This window comes from Rhopalosiphum maidis, chromosome 1, assembly GCF_003676215.2.
Source record: "Rhopalosiphum maidis isolate BTI-1 chromosome 1, ASM367621v3, whole genome shotgun sequence".
NCBI classification, from domain to species: Eukaryota; Metazoa; Arthropoda; class Insecta; order Hemiptera; family Aphididae; genus Rhopalosiphum; species Rhopalosiphum maidis.
Genome location: NC_040877.1, coordinates 9,874,484 through 9,893,184, shown reverse-complemented (window position 1 = coordinate 9,893,184; position 18,701 = coordinate 9,874,484). Strand labels below are relative to the sequence as shown.

General features: G+C 29.9%; 1 protein-coding gene across 2 annotated transcripts in view; it reads left to right on the top strand.

Moving 5' to 3' along the window:
• The window catches only part of LOC113547789 (discoidin domain-containing receptor 2-like), a 211,092-nt gene that overhangs the window by 41,839 nt on the left and 150,552 nt on the right, over nucleotides 1-18,701 (top strand). The window contains exon 2 of one of the 2 annotated variants that reach the window (XM_026948288.1): nucleotides 8,641-8,697. The exons of the other annotated variant lie outside the window; for it this stretch is intronic. The gene's annotated coding sequence lies outside the window, so the exon portion shown is untranslated. The remainder of the gene's footprint in view (nucleotides 1-8,640; nucleotides 8,698-18,701) is intronic. 2 annotated transcript variants of the gene reach the window in all.

Here is an 18,701-nt window from a genome sequence, read left to right as displayed (position 1 = left end):
ATTTCATATAGTAAAATGATATAACATAGTTATTTTTATTATTAGTGTTTACCAACCTTTGTTATATATGGTTTAAGACGTTTCTTCTGACAGGCAAACCAAAACAAAAAGATTCTAGTAATACTGTTTTACTGTAATAGCCAATAGGTTTTATGTATATTAATGTTTTTAGTTTGATTCTATAATTTAATATAATCTGCCTGTGATCCGATAAAAAATCAAACCAGTAGGTTGGGAAGAACATTGATTTAAACCGTAGTATCTGTATTAATTTTTCGTTTATACTATTTTATTTATTTATTAGCACCTGCGTAGTTTAAAATATTATCATGTGGGTAAAAAACATATGAATTATGAATTCACAAATGTATCATACGGAAAATTGTATAAACGAATAGAACCATAATATGACAGGATTATTGAGCAACGTGTATAATAATTATTCTATACAAGTTAAGTTTTGAAAAATCGACTGCACTTGTTTGTTGAGAATTTAATGTCTCCAGTTCGTGTTAACATAATTAAAATCGGAACGCTTAAAACTTAATTGATCAAATACACGCAATATTTGTATTTCTGTGGAATGGCGCGCTACAGTGTTTATACATAATATATTATACACAATAATATATAGTGTAGTACAGCGGTTTACATAAGGTTCTGATAAACTTCCAACGTTAATCATAGATGAATATAGGTATATATAGGCTCAAAAATGTCAATAGCCAGCCCTCGCCTCCCCAAAAGGGAATTGTATATACACATCCGTGGGCCAAGTAAACAGTAATCGGAGTGCGGGCTGCCACTTTACTTAAGATAACATTAGGGATGACTGTAGTCCTTCAAAATTCAACAAAATGTCTGCCTATATAATACGATGTTAATGCGTTGGTTTTCAATTAATCAATTGGTGACGATATACCATAAAGTAGTCTATATATTCGTTCGGAGAAAACACGGTACTTACGTACATGAATTTGATAGTTTTGATAAAAAAAAAAATGAGATCAAGATGTGAATAAAAACCTATTTCAATGATAGAGAGTAAAAATTATGTCGACAAATTTCTATGTGTATCTAATACGTAGGTATTATATGTATAATAGTACTCGTATTTAAATCTAAACGCTTTGTCTTCGTTGGTCTACATTTTCGTTGATTTAGCGTATCATATGATCCGTAATAATTATTCTTCGAACATTTTACTAAAATTTTATTTAAAGGTTGAATTTTAAGGTTTTTTATTTATAGCGATGATAACAAGCTATTATTAAATACCACGGCTAATGTTCCATATCGTTTTAGAATACTATTGTTTGATATATTGAAATCAGTTTTATTAAAATGATTGCGTTAAATCATACACATATATCCCGTTATCAATAGGGCCAGACTTAGGATTGTGAGTCCCTTAGGGCTAGTGGTATAACTTACTGTTGAAGTGCTAAATATTGAACGATTTGAACGTATATACTTATTATTTTTTCCTGATTATTAAACTATCCATATGACGAACACATAACTTTGAGAACATTTAAGCTACTTATTGAAACAAATCAATAGGACAACAATTATGATACAAGCCAACTCACATTTGACCAAAACGCAATAAATTAAATCAAAAATAATGCAGCTTACAAAATATAACATTTTTGTAGTAATTCGATTAAATTATTAATATTAGGTATGTTACTTTTTTTTATTATTATTCAAATTACGAACATTCATAATTCATCATAGAGTATCGTCATAACAATTCCGACATATTAAACGTAAACGCGTCTTCTCATTAATATTCGTACAGCGAATTCGTTTCAAAAGAAACAAAAAAATGAGGATAAATTAAAAAGAAAAAAAAAACGTATATATAATCTTAAATCATCTTAAAAACATTTTAAGAACTTGCGATGACGACGGGCGCGTGCAGCGCCCGATCCAATGATTTATAGAATTCCCAATAGAAACGTTATAAATTATTTATTATCCCCGAACTCCCCTACCTTTACCGATATTTTATATGTGCGCTCTTTGGTGCAGTTTACCGAGGGGCCGGGCGTTGTTTCGTGTTCACGCGTATACATAGCATGCTTGTTTGAACTTCGTTAGTGTACACCGAGTGGTTGATGTACGCACGTACCTGAACGTCTAAACCAAACCGTAACTGCAGTAAACGAGGTCTTGTGTTTGACTCTCGTCGTGACTCTGAACGTATAAAACCCAACCACGTACAAAGTCGTATGTCAAGACGAATATTATATAATTTTATTACATAATATTCTATGTTATAAAAATAATAAAATAATCAATAGGTACGGTTTTAATTTTATTGAAAATACCAAAGCAATACGATATCACTAGAATTATTTGTTTCGAAAAAAAAACTTTAAAGAGCTGCTCCCCTGCAGTTTTCTTTAATCTAAACTTCAATTATTAGTGTATATTATTGTAATTTATTTATGTAAATATATATTTATTATATACAGGTATATATTATCGAAGTATAGTTTGTATTATACTCAATTATATTTGCAAAAAAATCCCGTTGACACCCCGCGAGTATATTATTTCACCAACAATAATATATTTTAATGATGAAATGTCACAAAAAAAAAAAAAAGAAATCGAAAAAAACAATTCCAAAAATACATTATATTCGTTTTTCGTCGTCGCCTTTGAACATCGAATATAATATTGTATATTTATATACGCAATATTATGTATACACGTTTTCTCCTCGTCGAAATAAACCGTTAAAACGATCAAGTGGTATTTTTTTATTTTGTTATTAATAATATTTCTTTTTCTTTTGGAATATGTACACCGACGAAAGACGAACGTGTCGCACACAGCCCGCAAACAATAATAATACGATATTATATAATACAATAATATTACAAGTGTGTGTCTATACAACCGTGTTGCTCGAGGACCCAAAAGAACCCCATAGTACATAAAGGTATATATACAGTCATCAACCGCGAAGCTTATCCTCTGTTATTCGACGTCCCTTCTTCCGTTCGTGTTATTTTAACGTCTCTGCGCCCTTCCTGTGCGGTCCTCTATCCAACTATACACCATCATTCCGTAAATATACACTATACAGAGCGATTATTTTAACAGCAAACTTTCTTTTTTTTACTCAATTCAAATTCATTACACAACTCTAATTTTGAAAATAAAGTATATTTTTATCGTTACTTATCATTTAAAAGTTTAATCTTTTTTGACTAATAATTACATACATTTTTAATTTCGAATTACGAAGCGGTAAATTTTGTCGAGAATTTTGATACATGTATGAAAATCGAATTTCAAATGAGTAGTTATTTAGTTGTAATTGTATTTAAAGTTTGTATCAGCGGAGTGTAAAAGTGTAATTGATCAACTTGTTGAAACGTAGGTACTTCGGTGCAATTTTATTTCACTCGTCTATATTCTATAATATCTTTAAATACTGATAAGTAATAACTAACACTTTTTTTAAGTTTAAAATTAAAAGTGTTAGAAAATGTTTATGCATCAAATGATATTATTTTATGTTACTTATATATAGATTGTTATGAAACCATAAATAAAGGCAGCTATTTAAAAATCGAAAACCAGCCGGAGAATGTATAACTGTGTATATCTATCTTAAATTTTTCAAAAATTTTTCAAAAATTGATACATTTGGAAATACTAATTATCCACAACGGTTCACTCTGTATATGCTATCGCCGTCGTCGTCGCGGACCTCGCCCTCTCGGTAAGCCAAACATCGTCGTGCGTGCCGTCGGTCATGTTTTTCAATACTGGATTATCTACCACTCACTCGCCCCGTCCACAACACCGCCAAAATCTGCGGCTCGTCGACGTTTACTAATTTGCATTCCATCCCGTTCGAACTTTAAAGCCAACATAATATTATTATTATATATATCGTATTGTTTACGTCGGTGGATGTTACGGCGGAATACGTACAGGCAAAATGTTTACTTGCAAGTTGCAAGTCACCGCCTGCAACGAATATACGGTATACCGATTCGCGGCTCGAAACGACCCTAAGGCCACAGCCCACAGGATATATGACAACATTATTTACGGTGTACTAGCTGCAATAATCCCTTATTCGCGAAATCGTCGCAATACCAGTACACTGCAGTGTTTACACTTATAAATTATAAAAACAACTACCTATGACAAATCTTCTATACACGTAAAACCGGACCTTCATAATCGTGTATATTATGCACTATATACTACATATTATAGGAAAAAGATTACTGACATTTACTGTACAACTTTATTAATTATTCGTTATACATCTTAAAAACGATCGATTTATTGGCTTTAGCAGCTCGAAATTTCCCAGTTATAGCCCGCACAACTAAACGTATTACTATTATGTGCGTGTATAAACAATAAACAAATAAACTCGAATCGACTTGCACAATTGTATCGCGGTGAATTATCACGTTGGACCGAATGGAAGAACGCGTTGAGCGGCGTAACAAAGTATACTTTATGTGCGCAAGTATATAATATATTATATCCTGTATATTGGTATCAAAGTACGCAATTCGTAGACTTACCTAAATTCGGTCTAGAATAATAATTCCGGGTAAAATGAATTTTACGATCCGTGTGCCGTGAAAAAAATCAAGTGCCCAGAAACGTCACCGAGACAAATTGTCGTCACAAATCACGCGCACATCGCACACATTATACGAACTAGCGTACTTCCGTATATATATATAATACTCGCGCGTAGTACTATTTCTCGTTTTTTTATTCTGTTCAACTCATTATACCTGCTGGAGGTTAGGCGCCTATTGTATTGTTTACATTTGTATACTTGCGAGAAAAAAATTGCTCGTGTTTATGTCATTCTTCAAATAGCATTTTATATTATATATTATGTAATATGTATAATACACACGTTGCTGTCGGGCGTATTTTCTTTTGGAAACCAATACGCTCCGCTCTTATTATAAATCATATATAATACCTGCTATATAATATATGTTACGCACACTGGTGATATTATACGTGTATAGTGTAATTTTGAATTTTCCGTAGACGTTTGTTTATTATTATTATTATTATTATTATTATTATTATTTTTAAATAAACGCCATCCGAGACTATAAATAATTTTCGATCGCACGCGTGTTTCAATAAAACACTTCACGTCGTCGTCGTATATATATATAGAAGTCTAAGACTCGAGTTTATGTATATATTATATTGTATAGATGTGATGTATGGGTTCCGTGCAAGCGAAGGCAACAAATCATCATGCGAGTAAAACACTATATTCATAACAATGTATTATATGTATAGCTATAGTTCCGTCCATAATGTTGAATTAATTTTAAATTCGACGTGGAGCCGATACATAGTTGCAGGAGCGCTTTATATATTCTGTGGTATTATTTCACCATTATCCAAAATCATTTAAAAACAAACCTATAGAGACGTTTTTTATACAAATATTGGTTTTTACATGTGAATGTAACCTAAATTAAAATATTGATACACACCTATTTATACCGACGGAAAATGTATAATCTAGAGTAGCTGAGCGAGATGTTTAATGCATTTTATCAGATCGTTGAATTATTAATTTGTTCGAATTGTAAACAATATAATGTATATTATTATATGCCTACTGCAACTCGCAATTCAATAGAATAATTAAAACATTAGGACAAATATTTATGAAAATCAACCAGAAGTCATAAACAATCTAAAAACAAAAGTACTATAATACATGTCTAGATCCGTATCGTACTCAATCAATCGTGTTTCTTAAGCACAACGGAATATCACATCAACCATATATTACATTCGAATGAAAATACTGCAGATAACTCCGAGTGGTTATTACTTCTTTTTTATTCGCGAATAAAAATTGTTGACATAATTTATATCACTGTAGAATATTATGGTATATTGTGCAGCCTAACACTATTAACAGTCGGTATTTACATACTTGACCGGTGTCCTACTCCTGACTCCTGTTTCCGTGTTCGTGTCGTCGACGTTAAATCATTATTATATATATAATATTATATTTAAAGCAGGTTATTAAAATCGGAAGATAAAAAAACGACTACCCATTTAGGTACTGCGGTCGTCAGGTATTTTATTTTTGAAAGTCGTTTGTCCCAAGTCCCACTGCGTTCTGCCGTCCCCGATCCGAAAATTCATCCAATACGCATCTGATTTATTATGAACTCGCCTCGTCCTACATATTCGTATATTATTGTACATAGCCGCGGCACAGATGTGACGCGCGGGCCCGTTCGTATAGTGTACGGACTACAACAAAGTCACTATATAATATATCTTAGACCCTAAACACCACTAATACAAATTGTTTACCAGTTACATTATAGATGTACGGACATTAATTTACGAGATCATTATCCGGTGCGGCGGCGGCGGCGGCGTTACCCGTATTATTATTATATACACACGCGTACCTATATGATATATCGGTGATGCTGTTGTCGTGTATACGGCTGGGGCGGTTTATTCATTGCACGCTTGCACTTCGTGTTCCGTCGTCGTTGGTCGTTTACGAGACGTGAAAGATATCGGCGGACGGAGGATTCGCCCGCTCGTCCCGTGTAGGTACACACGTACTAGCTATACTCTCGGATATATGTGCAATAGATGTGTATACATATATATCCGAGAGTATAGCTAGTACGTGTGCACCTACACGGGACGAGGGGGCGAATATACAGATATATATACATATATATCTGTAACGGACCGCGACGACGACGACGACGACGACGGATATGATGATAATAATAATAATAATAATGGCTTGTTTTCTTTGTGTTACAAATCGGTTGTTCATACCATATAATATAACTGTATATCATATATATACGCCGCGTCCGACGGACGAGGGATGTACACCGCCTACTTATACGGTTTAATTTCGCCGAAACTTTACGCGCGCGGTTCTTATTTTTCTCGCGGCCCCCTTTTTTCCTTACCGCCGTGTACGGACTACGCCATTCGTTTGCCGCGATATTGCGCGCACACACACACACACACACACACGTAATAATATATATTATACATCGGTATAATAATAATATGCTGTATATCATTGCACATGACCGGCGCGTATTACTTACCTCGTCCGAGAACACTGTACCAGCTGTCATCGTTCCGGAAAAACGCATTAATTGCGCGTATATATATAATATACCAGCTCACTACGCCGTATAGCTGCCGCAGTATTACTAAACTGTTTTTGTTTTACCGGGGAAACGATGCCGGCCGACACACATGCCGGCGTATTAATAATATTACACATTATATATACTTATATATACTTGTTGCACCGCGTACGTGCCATAAATCTTCTCTTAAAAGTACTTACCCGCGTTTTTCTGAGCTAAATATTTAGGCACGATATTTCATCGGCGCAATTAGGGTTCGAGTACTCCTAATAATACTCACTGCTGTAGCACTTGTAACTGTGCGATATAATATTATTATATACAGTACCGCTCCCGCCCCTCCGCTATGGACGCTCTAAATACTACATATATACTAAACCGTTTTGTTTGTTATATACCAGTTACCAATATAATGTTGAGTGGTTATTTTTAATAGTAATACTTATTTTATCAAAACTATTACCATTGTTGAAAATATTTTTCAATTGGACACATAACAAAACAACGGTTTTGAAAAAAAATTATATTTTTAATTTATATTATTATTATTATTATTTTAGTTTTTTTATTAAGTTAATTACTTTTTCAACGACAATATACATTTTTAATTTCGTTTTCCGAAGTAACGTATTTTTTTTTTTTTTTTAAGAAGATCGTGTATAAAATCAAAGTTTGTACTAATAATTTATTAGTCACAAACTTATAAAAATTTTAAAGTTTATTTAAGCGGAGTAGTACAGACTATATAGATTATACACCAACATTTTGCAGGTTACCTTTTTCCTTAATGCTCTACTTTGTTCCAATCAAGAAAGTAAACAACTGAAAAATGATGATGATAAAAATATTTAGTTATTTTTTTAAAACGTTGAATAATATAATGATTTCAAACAATGTAAAAATATATTTTCAAAAACATTAATAATTTTAAGTATAACTCGGTAAATTATAATTCTACAACGAAACATTAACGTATTCATAAACGGAGTGGCCATTATAACTGACGATTTATTTTATGCTTAATTACGGTGTATAGTTACTATGAATTATAAAATTTAATTTAAAAAACATATATTTAAACAAAAACACATTAATAGGACAATACAGTTCACGAAAAAATAAAACTTAATATGTATTTATAAGATAAATACATATTATTAGTAAAATCACTACTTTTCAAGGAACGAGAAAAACGTCCAAAAATTCTTGCAGTATTTTGTCTCTATAATGAACTTTTTAAATTTATTCTTTTTAGCTAATTTTATCAATAGAAAATTTATAAACTGTTTATATTTTGATAACTAAACAAAATTGAATATCGTTTTCTAAAAATAAAGCTAAACGAAAAAAAAATTGAGTTATTTTCTTGCTTAACCCTCCAAAATATATTATATACTCCAAAATCCATTTAATTATTTAAAAAATAATAAATTTTTTTTTGATTTTATTTCAGGTACGAAACAAATTTCTGAGTGGAAATTCATTATTTGTGCTTACAACATTATTACAGGTAATACTATATTGTTATTATTAGGGTCCAGAACTTGATGAACTAAAAATCTTTAAAAAAAATACACACAAAATATAACTTATTGTTAAAAAAAATAAATATATTGTGTTTGTGTTATTACAGCGTAAAATAAACTCAATTTCGACTGTGTGTATAACACAATATTTATTATTTATTCGTATTAGGATCATAATTCCTTCTATAGGATTAAATATTTTAAATTCAAAACAATAATATATTATTTAAGTTCCAACTCAGTTCCAAAAGTTTAAAATAAATCACTAGCGAGATAGATTGCCGCGAATGTGAATTGTACGTGATGATGACTCATTTCTTAGCATTATTCGAAGGCTAATCTATTTTATGATAACAAACGCCTATAATGGGCTTAATACGTACAGTTGATGCAATATTATAACATACACAAGAGTTAAAGTTAATTAATCTACAGAACATATGATAAGTAAAAATGTATAGATAATTCAAAGACAATAATAATAGTAAATTATTTATGATTAGATTATAGATTTCAATACATATTTTAACCTAGTGAGTAATCATTGCAAAATAAGTTTTTATTGAATTTCCTGTAGTTAAAATTCTATAAATTAGAGTAAAATTTGGTAATAGGTTTTTGTGTAAATTTTGTGTTGAGTATTAATATTAGGGACATTTTTAAAATATATTTTACTCAATAGTTCTAGAATTAAGACAATCGATTTAAGATTTCAGTAATTTCTAGAGCACAAAAAACATCATTATTCATTATAGATTTTCTTTTCTTTTCAAGTGACTCGATATTAAAACGTTCTTCTAGTTGCTCAAGAGATACATCAGTTTTGTTTGTTTTATAAGCTAATGTACGTAAAAGCCTGTTCTGAACATGTTCAATTTTATTTATTAAGCTAGCTTGATGAGGGTTCTAAATTATTGAGCCATAAATTCTAAAATAGAACGAACTAGAGAGAAACATAGCACTTTTAAGCAACTTGGATTATTGAATTCCATGAGTTGTTGCGTGTATTAATCCAAAAGTACAGAGACCTTCATTACACATTATATTTATATAGTGTGATTGCCAAAATCAGATATTGCCAGTATCTAGATCTTTAATATGTGATATTACTATTAAATCTACGCCATTAATTCTACATTGAAATGTTAAGTTTGAGTCGAGAAAAAGAGATTGAGAACATTTATCTACATTAATAATTAAGCCATTTAACGAACACCAATAGTTATCTAAATCAGATTGTAGTTTACCGTTTTCATTAGTAGAATATATTGGTAATTGCCACTATATATATATGTATATACTGTACAGAGTTTAAGGTCTTGGGCGAACATTAAGACTTTACAGTTTACAGTATTAAAGATATTACCGACGTCATTCATAAATCATAGATAATAAGTCCACCTGATAGTGTCCACCCCGAGGAACTCCTGCAGATGTGACTTTAAAAATCGAAGAAAATGGATCATTTAATTTAACTTGTTGAGTTCTATTAAATAAGTATGATTTAAACCATTTCAATTTAGATCCAGAAACATCATTATATTCTTAATTTTTTTAATAAAATAGATAAATCGACACTATCGAATGTTTTTTTATATCAATAATCAGTGTTTATTGCATTGATCTGTATGTCTTTACTGATTAAAGACACATGGGGTGTATTACACACTAATACATTTTCAATGTTGATTTGGCATGGCGAAATCCATGTTGATTATTGAAAATTGTATTAGCAAATGCTGCTGCCATTTTAGGTGCTAATATTTTTGATATTGTGCTTGTTCGAAAAATTATATTTAGTAGAGTCAGCTAAAATATACTCTGACACTAGGACCAATTAAGGATTAAGAAATTATGATTCAATTAGTTATGCATATTTTTATGTATAGAATCTAAAAAGTTAGAAATAGGTATAGTTAAATATAATATTAGTAAAACGTCGCTACGTACCTATATAAACACGTTAAGCTTGTTACCAGTACTATAGTAGTAAATAAAAATATCAAGTACCTATAAATAATATTACTGCACTAAACAAATATGTTACAAAAAACAATTGAATGAATAATTTTAAAGAGTATGAGAATTGGTAAAAAAAAAAGTTAAAAACGGGTAAAAAGTGTAAAAATTCAACTCTTGTTGCGAACTTCACAACAAAGGCACTGGAGAAATTCAAACACTCGATCTCATTTCTTATTTAATCATCTCGATTATATATTATTATAACTTCACCAAATGGTAAGACTTACAAATCGTAGAGTCTTGATTAAAATAAAACTAACTTGCTAGTATAACAGGGTGGTTATGGGTGGTAAACAAATATGCATCATTAAAATTCACATTATAATTTACAATCATAACATAAACGCATCCATTGAAAATTGCAAAATTCAGGGTAAATAACACAACATCAATGCACGTTTTGTATCTAAAAACATAATGTCGCCGTAAACGATTCAAGTACCTAGACGGGCGAGATGGTGCCGAGTAATATATTATTAATTATTATGTTAATATGTAGATTGAAATCTCATCACAAAACCGACCGATTATCTGCTATCTGTAATAATATAATGTATATTATAGTAAATTGTTAAATAACATTAACACGGACCCGAACTGTTTATAATTTATATGATAATATTGTATAGTATAATAGGTATGTATATTATAACGATATCGAGCATTCGAACTGTCGACACCAGCTGCAGTTACACGATCGCTGTTCCTTATACGGTTTATCGAAGGGCGTGAACAGCGAAAAATGTTTACAGATTTGGGCGGGAGGTGTTTAAATGTTCAATCCGACGTGACGAATTCATACATACACAAGTATACCCACACAACAGCTATATGACTCTATGAGCGAGTGTGGTCCTACAGGCAACAGTGAAACGACGAAACGTCTTGCCGATCGCGGGACCGCATTGCGACGTCGGAAGTTTGAGGTTGCGCGCGTGCGCTCGTGTCTGCAACTGCACCTGCACCGAAACGATTTTGAGTAAACATCTTTGTGTAACCGATACTGTGATAGAAAAATATTAATAATATCTAAAAAAAAAAAACGCGGATACTTGAGACGAAATATGTGCCACTTTATATATTTTGGTATATACCTTTAAACGCTGAAATTAGTATATCAACTAGGAGTGACCGATCATCATTTCCAACTAAACTACAGATTCGGATATTGTACGCTCCTCACCGGAATCCAGTGATTTTGAATGGGGGTTTCGTGAAATTATTTCAAGTATAAAACAACCATTCATATTTTTTAAGAATAAAAATAAAATGATTTTTTTTTAAAGTTGTAACGTGTGTGTTTACTACATTGATTAATTTTTTTTTTTTTTTTTAATATGACAATACAAGTGTAAATTATGCCGTTTTACGATACCTATAGCTAAAGAAAAAAGAAGTTATAAATTATAACAGTTATGAATACAAGATATACTGCACTATAGAGTGACTTTGGATTTTTAGAAAATATCTTAGGAGTGAGTAAAAAAAGGTTGGAAACTCTGCTGTAGAGTATTAATTTTTAATTCAAAACACACACTGTATTTTTGTTTTGCTGTTGAATGTACTGCAACGCCATATGATATTTACCGAAAACTGCACAACACATTCTCATCTCTGCCTATTGATTTTGACTGCTGGTAATACGGCTATTTCCTGTTTGGATTTTCAAACAATGGCATGTGGTTGGTAAAGTTACCTATATAGTTAGCTTGTGTGTGGTGATGGGTCATAATCCTACATTATAAAAATATTATTATTATTATTATTATATTTTCTTTGAACCAAATACCAATTGCAGCAGATTCTTTACTGTTAAATTTATAAAAAATGTATTTTAAACTATCAGCTGTGCGTTTTAAAATCTAACTGATTCCACTAAAAAAAAAAAAATTAACACTATCACGATTTATATAAATTGATTGTTTGTGAAATTTAAGTATGCAATTTTTATGATTTCATTATTCACCCAATATTATTATTATTACCTATCATATGATAGGTACACAAGTATAGCTGCAGTACCAACAGTATAAAATACTATGTAGTTTAGCTATATTTTACGTATTTACATAACATAACGATACCTAATCGATATTCAGCTTGTTTCAGTTGTACTGTAAAGAAAAATAAAGTATATAATTATTATTATTATCATATGATGTTGGGGGTGGGTACAGACTAGAAAAATTAAACGGGTTAACTCCCTCAACGAAATGAGAAATCATAATTGATTAATATGATTGATGATGTTGTTGATTTGGATACTTAAAATAAAATAAGGTATAATAATAGTATGAGCCATAATAGGTTAGGTTGTCCGAGGTCCGAGCAATCGTACCTGTATGTATAAGGAAACACCAAACGTATCATACTAACCAACATGTATCTATTTTTTTCTAAACTATTCCCATTTAAGACTTATGAGATCGGCGCCGGATTAAGAGTTAAAGACGTCGGGAGCAAAATAAATTTTCCAAATTGATATTGGTACTAAAAATATTTGACGCCGTTCTTAACATATAAAAATTATAACGCCGGGGGAAATTGCCCCTTTTGCTCTCCCCCCTCCCTTAAACACGGCACTGTATGCGATACATTATTTTTATACTTATATTTGAAATTATTTTTTATCTAGGATAATTGTATAATCAATAATGATTCTTCATAAAGCTTAAACATTATAACTACATAATACAATGTAACTAGCAAACATTTGCCGACTTAATGAGATTTAAATCTTTAAATGTTTAATACACTGATGTAATTAAACAAGGTTTTGCCCGGTTTTGATGAAAAAAAATCAACCTTTTTTTATAAATATATAAATAGGTGTAATATAATATTTATATACACCTATACTGTAATCGTATAATCTCGTTTTTGTTCTAAAGAAAAACACGAAAATACATTATTTTCGAGTGATTATTAGATATTATTATTCTAAAGTATACGATTACACGATGTGTACACTATACAAGTATTATTGAGGTATCAAATGTGTATATTGTATCATAATTTTTAAGTTCTTGTATAATACTTAGTACGTAGTATATTGTACATAATATTAATATTAAATGATATTATTGCTATACGTATAGATACGTTAAATATTTCAATAATCTATACAGCATATGCACGTATTCAAAAGAAACCGACTAAAGATACTTTGTAGTTTATAATTTTATATTATTTACTTACTGGTCATTTCAGTCGTTATACTTAAGTCGTAAAAAGATCCAAAGAGGATTTTATAACCCTTCAAGTTTCGAAATCGTATGTAAAATAAAAAAAATCAGAAGTTTCTCTCATATACTTCGAGTAAATCAATGCGTCAACAATATATATTTATAAAAAACGTCATTTTATTTTTAAAAAGACGCGTACAGTATTCCATATCAATTATCATTATCGTACGTATACGTATAAAACGTACTTTTTATCATCATTAAAAATGTATCTGACGATTGAAACCTTTGATGAGTTATGGATGCAAATAATATGGTCAAAAAATAAAATTGTTTTTAAAAATAACAAACATTTATTACGTTTAAATTAAGTTAAAATAATTTTCAAATTGGTTTCATTCTAAAAGGGGAAATATTTATTTTAATGGAGCTGTTTGAAGTTTATACCATCGGAATAATAAATTAATATTATTATGATTTCTATAAAAATAAAATGATCACGTCTACAATTATTGTATATAATATATGGCCATATACAATATACATTATAATGTAATAAAAACACAATAAATATGAATTTAAATTAAAAAAAAATATATTAGGAACCTCTCTGTATTTAAAATTAGGTTTTGAATGTATATTATCATACAATACAGTTATAATACATACAATAGTTATTTTTCAAATTTAATTTAAAAGACAGGTATATCCGTTAGATAAATAATTTTGAGCGTAAGAGATGTTTAGATTAGCAATTAACATAATATATTTCAAATGATAGTTACTTCGTTTATATTATTATTAGTATTTTCTTAATTTGGCAGAAACTCGTTTTTGCAAAATCATCGCTTTTACAATTTTTAAGCAACTTAAAAGTGAGAACACAAGATGGTATGCATAAAAGTGTTATCTATGTAAACAGCTATATTATGTACTTATGAAAAAAAAAAATAAATAAAAATAGGTTTTATGAGAAATATAATTGCAGGTGCCTCATCCACATAACTAATCTGGCCAAGGATAAAATTTGTTAAATATTTTTTTATTAAACATAAATAAAATATTCACGCAATTAACATATAAAGTATAATACCTTTTTGTAAACTAATACAAACGAGAAATAAGATTTTAAATGGTATAGAAAGGTGAACTGCAGCTCCTTTACATTCGTAGCTGAATTTTTACTTATATAATTACCTATATGAGGTACTCGTATTGAGTATATTTTAAACATAAAAGTATAAAATCACACTATGTGTATAATATATATCAGCTAGTAGGTAATCATTGTTCCGCTTTATTTATATCATAAATTAGCATTATTATTGTTGTAAATAGAACGTATAAATACAAAATACTTATTTGCTATATTTTATAGTACTTTTAATAATTGTGTAAACATTGTAGCACAACCAGTGACCTGCTCAATGGAACTTCTGTATTGGGAGGGGTCAAAAGAGATGTTAAATATTAGTTAAATATTTAGTAATAAATAATAATAAATTTTAATGAATAGTGAGAGTAAAACAAAAGACACAAATAATTGGACTTTTGGAGTCAAATCTTCCAAAATTGTTAATAGCTGAGTACATGTTTTAACAGCATTTATAGATACAATCAAAAACCGTAAAAACTAATACACGTAGAAGTAGAATGTTAACATTGTAAATTGAAGTTTAAATTATTTTTTCAGTCAATTTTTTTTTTTTAATGAGTACAAAAGCGTTAAATATTTGTTAGGATCTAAATTGATCCAATTAGAATTGTTTTATAAGCTTTTATAATAATTGTGATTGTAACATTATTCGTCCGTATTGTATAGGAACTTCAAAGTGGTACATAACTTGGTGGCTTGGTATAAGCATTATACAGTTTGAAGCAGCAGCTGATAACTAATATAAGTTATAACAATATAACACACAAGTTTACTTGATACTGTATTTGACATACTTTTGTACGTGCTTTGTGTAGTTAATACTTAATGTATATTGTACATAGTAGGGAATAACTAATAAATAATAACAACTCAAATAACTAATAAGTAGGTCAGCCAAAAACAAGAAGACAATAAAAGATATATCCCGCGTAACCTATTTTACACTGTTAGTGCCACTGGGTACAATACATCTACATGTCTATTTATACCTATAAATACTACATTAAAATGTACAAATAGGTATAACTAAGTCTTAAGAGAATAAGAGTTTAAGACGCATCAGCCATTTAAAGAACTGCAGACTCTGCTTATCAGTTATCAAATTCATTAAATTAAGTATGATACTATAAATATACCATAAGTCTATAAATAATCCTATACTAGGTATGAATCGCAATTCACAATTTCAAATAGTAAAACTATAAAAGCCAAAGTATAATATGTATATAAACTATAATAATATATAGATTCAAAGTTTGATATCTTAACCAGCCGGCAGCCACAACACACAATACTCCACAATCAAACCATTCAAACCAACCTTGTATATGTAGGCATAAATCATCTTATCCATCTATGATATGTATATGATTATATAAACAAATGTACCTACCTCTGGATAAAGCTTATAGACTTGGAAACAACTTAACTAATTGGCACCGAACTTTGTATACATATTCCTCGCGAGTCGGGGAGTGCTTATAGCTTCGTTTTTCAACCCCTATATGTCGCATGAAGGTGACTTGCGCATAAATTTCGTTTTTGCTCACGAAAATTGAATATGTTTTTGTTTATATTATTATGCTTGTAACTTATAGATTCAAAAAATACTCGATCGAAATTGACGAAAATTTCAAAAACTATATTAAGAGATAGGTATCAGGAAAGTTTAAAATATAGCTTGCCCCTCGTAATAAATATACCGAGTTCTATAAAATCCGACACAGACGAATCATAGTTTACAAAACGAGAAACGCCGAAGCCGGTTTACCCGTGAAACGAGGTAAACTAAGACATATAGATACAGCGACGTTGCGCCATATTTTGTGTTAATTTTGTCTGGGCGAATAAATCAGATTTTACATGTAGATAGTTAATAGTTATTGCTATAAATTTTGATACCTATATGCTGCAGCCTTACAACGTTTTTGGGATCCTGATAACCTATTGGTGCCTATTATCATAGCAAAATAATATGTAAATGATACTCGTTAGCTATTACAGCTATATATACTGATTAGTAATTAGTAATAACCAATAATTATTGATATAATACGCGCATTTCACACCTACCTACTATTTGGGCTACTAAATAATTAATACTAATATGGGTTCTATTGACTATTGTTATACCTAGGTAGCAGATATACCTACCGATATTATTAATATACACGATTTATTATGATTTAGTGCATTTGTTTAAAATGATGTATATACCTAATATTGACTCTGTATCTAACTACGTGTCATGGTGGATTCACATATCACACGGGTGATGGGTTTAATGACTAATAAATTATTATACTACTAATTTATAAGTATATATATATATAAATAATAAATACACGCGATGCTAACTATATTCAAGCGTCTGCGATGTATAAAAACAATTTAGCAAATTATCTAAGAAATTGTGTCGACGTATGTTTATAAATTAATACTTATTAATTATTAGTTTATTACTATACGCCTATATTGTCTATATTATAAATAAATATAATAATAATAGACAGTGTACACTGTACTACCAGTTGTCTAGTTACTACAGATACGTCTGTTCTGGCTACTTTAGGTTACTGCTTTTTAAAAATACAAAAGCCATTATATTTTTGAATGCATAACTTTGTTAAATTTGCTCGATTTTTGCGCTCTTTGGCACCGACGCTGTGGGTTAGTTGGTTGAAGCGCCTGTCGAGTAAGAGAGTTCGATCTCTCCAGAGTGCCTTGTTGATGAGCCATAGTACCATACTGCCACAACAATTATTTTTCCAATTTTTTTTTCTTCTATTTATTTAGATTGTTTTGTTTAAAAAACGCATAAGCGAATATTGTTGTAAATACAATACAGACGATAGTATAATAATAATATATTATAATACACAATATTTTAAAAATGCTCTCATCTGTCAATATCTTCATTTGTTAGATTTTATGTTCCTATTATCTAAATCAATTTAATGCATAAGATATTTTCAATATTTTTTTCTATGCATAAAATATCAGTAACCATCATTTTCATTATTATATTCGATAGTAAATAATAATAATATATATTGCATAGATAAATACAGACTTTAGCTAACTTTACTGTTATTAAGACTTAATGTGACGCCACAGCACCACTATCCATGACAATGATTTCGCATGCAATACATTTACGGAAACATTATTCGAATTAGCATTATACCTACCTAATTTTTACCATACATATTATATAAACAATGTATGTATGACATAGTGTTTTTATTTTATTTTTTTGGTAACTCAAAAAAAAATCATTATTTCATACAGATTTCTTTTTTGGTTTATTAAACATTATCAAGTATTGACGTCAAAAAATAAAAACGCTACAATAGGTACAGTTTTCTTTTACTATTTAATATAAAAATGAGATAAATCTACTGTAAATAAAGAAGGTATAGATAGTTGCATGACAAAATACAAAAATGTATTTTGTCATGGATAGTTGTATAAGTTTGTCCCACGCGACACCGTTTTTCCGTATAATCTCGTTATTACGCAACCGCTATTGTTGTTACCGACAAGGGACCACTTTTAAAATATTTTGAATTACTATTAAAATATAAAAGTTTTAATTTTTCTCAAAATATCATTAAAATTGCCT